Source organism: Bidens hawaiensis, unplaced genomic scaffold (genome assembly GCF_021521415.1).
Source record: "Bidens hawaiensis isolate Kalapana, Puna unplaced genomic scaffold, B.hawaiensis_p1.1 tig00419376_1, whole genome shotgun sequence".
Taxonomy (NCBI): domain Eukaryota; kingdom Viridiplantae; phylum Streptophyta; class Magnoliopsida; order Asterales; family Asteraceae; genus Bidens; species Bidens hawaiensis.
This window is the reverse complement of record NW_027504840.1, coordinates 1,798,245-1,804,244: the sequence shown is the minus strand read 5'-3', so window position 1 is coordinate 1,804,244 and position 6,000 is coordinate 1,798,245.

Genomic DNA, 6,000 nt, shown 5'->3' with positions numbered 1-6,000 from the left:
TTACAGGCAAATAGAACTGGCTCCAAGGGGGAGTTTGTTAGGACATGAAATGTCACATGTATGTCCCCAGTTCTATCAGGTTGGTTCAACATGAAACCAACGATCGTGAAACCAAGTTAACGTACTGAAAATGTCAAACGAAGCTGATTCGATCGAATCAGTGACTGATTCGATCGAACCAGATCTCATTCGAACGAACCAGATCTAATTCGATCGAACCAGGTCTCATTCGATCGAACCATATCTCATTCGATCGAATGAGTATCTCATTCGACCGAATGAGTCTTCGGTATATAAACGTTACTTGGGAAATTTCACATGCAGAGAACAGAATACACACTCACGAACCAGCAGCCTACAGAAACTCTCTCGACTGTTCTTCGTGTTCTTGGTCGTTTCCTCCAATCCTAGGCGTCAAACCCCTTTAGGAATCGTACCTACGTGCCCGTTGATCACCACCGAATCACCGTGTTAGAGGATTCCGCACTCTAACACGTTGCCCCGTGAATCGTTGGGAAACCGAGTCCCGAAATTGTTGGTTCAGCCGGGACCGAGACGATCCGAGCGCGTTCGAGACGGAAGGTTTGATAACCAAAGACGGATAGAAACAAACACGAAACAAACAATTTCATTGATAAAAACGAAAGATTACATGCTTGTTTAAACACTGAAATCACGATCTATGGCAGGGGGAGGTCGAGCATGGCCTCCCCCCTCATCCGGACAGCACCTGGGCCCCGGGCACGCAAAAACCTTAAACTCTTACCTGTTCACGCCTGAAAGCTGGTATTTATACCCGCTGCCATTCGGTCAAATGAGTCCTATTCGATCGAATGGCAGACTCATTCGATCGAATCAGAAACTCATTCGATCGAATGAGTATCCATTTGAAAATGCTCTTTCAAATGGATCACTTTCAGCGTGAACCACTACCTAGGTGTACAGCATACAACATAAACATTCTAAACTATTCGCCAAGCGACGGCCACAAAACATGCACCAACAGGACCATAATAACTCACTTGTCCATCCAAGTTCATCCAGACCTCGTAACTATAAATTATTAGTTGATATTCAGATCCTATAATACTTGAGCTACTGGTTATATTTTAGGTATCTTTTAAAGACATCCTAATTCCTTATAACCAATGGCTCTGATACCAACTTCTGTAACACCCCGCAACCGCAGCGGAAACGTAAACGGGATGCAACAGACACCTCTGATATCAACCACATTGTTTATAAAGAAAACTGAATACATTAATATACTTCAAAATTACATTATCTCGTATTTCATTACCATCTAGGTGATACACGCATCATACAATACGATACATAATTCTATTTGTTATAATGTATCCTAACATCCTGCACGCAAATCTTACACACATCAAGCACTTAGCACGTAAGCAATCACTTCATCTTAATTGTACCTGAAAAGCATGTGAGAAAACGGGTCAACTACGAATAGTTGGTGAGTTTCACAATTTGAGTAAACCTTGATAAAATCAATATCATAATATAATATTATCTGGGGACACTGTTAACCCAGTACTGTATCCATTCCGGGGGCAACGTTAACCCAGAAACACTTCTAGGGACATCTGGGGACACGGTTAACCCAGTACTGTACTCATTCCGGGGGCAAAGTTAACCCAGAAACACTGCTAGGGACATCTGGGGCCACTGTTAACCCAGTACTGTACCCATTCCATACTATTCCCGTACAATCAAATATTTATAAATCCACGCAAATCCATGCGTTCAGTATGTACTTAAACATTTCAATAGTAACATGCTTTCCGCCCCGGGAAAATATTTGAAAACAATTCAGAAAAAGGGGCTCGTGAAACTCGCCTTAGCACATGCAAGCAGGTAACAACAATCATTATCAATTAACACGTCCAATCTGTAATATGATTCCTACGATCGTTATTATACAATTATTGTTTATATAACCTTTTAACCGTATCAACCGGTAGACCTGGGGACACTGTTAACCCAGTACTGTACCCATTCTGGGGGCAAGGTTAACCCAGATACACTTCTCCGGACTCAGATTGTGATATCGTTTAGAGTTCCATGGTCACAACTACTATTAGTCGTTTTTCTCGTTTTGCGTGCCTAGCACGGTTATCCGTTTTTACGTTTCAAAAATGAGTTTGGTCACACACGACCCGAAAGTAGTGGTTGACTGATAATTTAATTAAAGATGTGAAATTAGAGCTCGGTTTAGACGCCCCGATTGGCCGCGGGACCCGTTTCCGTATTTGGCGTACCGGAAACTGTTAAATCGGTTAAAAATACCCAAATCATCCGAATTATTTTCGGATGATTCATTTTTACTTGTTTAACTCAATTATATGAGAATAGTTCATTTTTAGGGTTTTTATACACCAGTCAGCTCGCTTAAGCGAACTTCACCGGTTTACGCGTTTTAACTTTCAAAGTTTGATAATTAGCACAAATAATTATCCGTTTAATCTCGGATCTTGAAATTTTGCACAAATCACTTTTTGACAGTGGGGAATTTTATAAAAATATTTCCAGAATTAATTTTTATATTTAAAATTTATTTATGTATCTTTAAACACCATTTAAACACTAAATATGTCGTAAATACCAAACGATCTTAGAAAAATCCCAAATTTCTCCTGGATGTCCCCTGCCATCCACATAGTCCCCTGTAATATTTCTAGAACCAAAATATTTTTTTACATGCCATTTTCACCAAAACCGAGCTAGAAAACCCTAGAACTCGTTTAACCGAAAAGCCTACATAGACTTCTCCAACTGACATAAAATTTTGTGTGTGACTTATACATGATATAGAAAGCTTATCTGCAATTTTCCAGAATTTTTCATGATATTTAACTATTTTTCACCATTTTTGGCCAAAACCGAGCATTAAATTCACCAAATATTCATCCTTTATCCAAAAATTACCAAATATTCACAGAACTCTTATTTTCATGTGTAGAACATCCCTGTAAAATTTCATGACCTAACTCTAAACCATCAACAATCTGTCCCAAAACACATACACCGAACATAAACCGAATATACCTTTCGTTTTCCGCCACTACAAGCTACAAACTCGTCTTTCCGCCTTATCTACCACTAAACACAGAGCCTACAAACAACATACCACAATACCAAGCAAGTTACACTCACGATCAAGCCTCTTACACTATAGTTTCGGTTATGATTCAAAAACACAGATTTAAACCGTAAAAATTCGTTCTTGGTTCGTTTAACCCCTTTCTTGGACCAAGATCCCTTGTATAACCCGTATACATCACTTGATCATGCAAGAATCGGTTTTCATCTTTGAAACCTCATTTTCTTGCAATTAAACTCAAGAAACGAAGATGGAAACGTATATAACCCGATCATTACCTTGTTTTCTTGCTAAAAACCCTCGGTTTTTTATCATGAAGTTGAGAGAAAGTTAGGATTGTTGCAAAGTTGTTTAGAAAAAAAAAAATAATAAGGAAATGGGATGGATGGGAGGCCGATAGGAATTATGTGGGGGGTGGGGTGGGACCCACCTCTCCATTCTAGGCCACATGTTTGGATATCCGCAATCCGGATAATGTTTTGGATAATCTGGTTCAGTTTGTTTTTCGGTTAAATGTTTAATTCGACTTAAAACGAGGCTAAAACGGTCGTTTTTCGGCTTAAAAATGAAATTTATATAAAACCGATTTAAAAACTTTAAAAACTTAAACCATGACATTTATTAACTTGAAACATCATGTTATTAATAATTGTGCATCTTTTTCGGCTTGATCGATCATCTCTTGCTCGGTTTGGTATTGAAGGTTTCGTTTAATGTACCGACGTATCATTAAATCGAAATTCTTTTTCTGTGCCGTACTTTACTTATCCCGAAGCATTAATGCTTCGTAAAATCACTAAATATTATAGATATCGTCTATAATTGAACCCTCGATTCGTTCGGGTTTCAATAACTATCGATCGATTGATCGCATATTCAATACGATGAATTATATATTCACGTACAATCAATACAGTGAACATGTATTCTCGTATAATTACTATGGTAACTCATGTACCCGACATTAAATATGACGTAACTATTGTCTACCGGTTAGGGTATACCGGGTTTCGTCGGAATCGTTACAGATAATATGGAAGTGATGGTGGTGAACGGTTATACTGAGAGAGAAAGAGGCATAGGGTTGATGAGTTGGTACCTGGGGTGTTGTGTTGGAGCATGGTTAAGTTTACAAGTAATCTTTATAATCACTGTAGGTGTAAGAATAATATAATAATGCAAGTGGGTTAGGTTTGTGTGAAATGGCGGCCGAGCAAAGGGGTGGGAAAATGGAAGGGTTGGTGCTTTAATAATAATATATGATATAGTTTAGGTGATAAGGTTTAACGTATCTCGTAAAGTATCTAGCCAAACGACATCCGTTTCTAATAATTTTCATCAGACTTTGAGCGAAACTAGATTACAGTCATTGTCTGCCTAAAAAAGTATTTTTTTGAAAAACTTGATGTAGGGTCCTTACGGTGTCCTCTACTGGCTTTCGGTTACTTATTTTCTAATTTTTGTGATTCGAACCTTCTAAAATTAAATTTATATACTATCTATAATATCCTAATATAAAATTTAATTTTTCGAAGTCATCTAGACACGTTTATGAATTTATCTGTTTCTAAGTCGTTACCCCGGTGTCAATCTGTACAGTGCTTGCTGCACGAAAAAATTTAATTTTTTTCGGGTTGCATATTTTATAACTCAACTAAAATCAAAGACTTTAGGTAAAAATATTATTCCTATATATTTATTTCACTAATTAACACGCGGTTACGGTTAAGATAATTACCAGATTAGTCTAATTTTGGCAGTTGTGACAGACTTCCTGACGGGCCTGCTCTCTCTGAAGTATGAAGTGGATTAGGGGACTGCCAAACTCCAATTCCAAGTCCAAATCATTGCTTTTTGCAAATTTGCAATATTGCATATTTGCATATGTTCGGTAAAGTTGTTACTTGTTACAGAAATAAACAGTAGTCCAAAATATTGCAGATTTAGAACAAAAACTAAACTAAAAATGCATGTTTTCATTCATTTAACATTGGAGCACTTGAAGTAGCCATTTAAAAGTGAACAAAGATTGTATTTCTAGAATTTAAGGAATAGTTGTGAATAAAGAGTGTTGTGACTTGTGAAGAGAGTGTTGCGAAACACTAGTTTCAAGTATTTTTTAACATTAAAAGAAAGGATTAAAAAATGGTAACATTACCGTTGAATGCATGCTAATTATTAATACTATTGTGAATTGTCAGCCAACTTAGTACTTAGTAGTTACCTTACCTAGCTACTGTTGTTACATTATAATATTGTATGCATGTTTTCGCTTTAATGTAAAGTAGTAAGCTAGTAAAGTTATTTTAAAAGTTATCTACTTTGGACAATTGGACTTAAGGAGTAAGCATGCATTGCAGTCAGCCCACAATAAAAAAGCATATACTCCCAAGTCATAAGACTGGTTTGAGACCGGTTTTCATTTAAACCCGATTAAGTTTTAACCTGGTTTCAAAACCGGTTTTTAACCCAGTTTGTTAAGAAAAAATACGAATCGACACCCGAACCTGCGGGTTGGGTCGGTATAGGGGCCGTTTTGAGTCAGCCCAGTTTGGGAGTCAACATGGTTTGGTTTTGAAACCGGTGTACCGGTTTGAAACCAGTTTTTTCGTACACCTGTGAAGGTGGCCATAGAGTTTCTGTATAAGGAGCATTCATCTTTCATTTGAAAGAGCCTCCTTTTGGACCCCTTGGCCTCCAACAAATTTCAGTGTCTGTAAAAAAAGGGAAACTCTTAGCAGTCACTCCCCCTCAATTTTCCATGCAAGAGCTCGAGCAACTGGAGAAGAAGATCAAGGCGTCAGTTCGTTCATCTCGAAGACCGAGGAGCATCGACATGGATCGGACCCGGATTCATGTCACACCTCGAAAACCTTAAT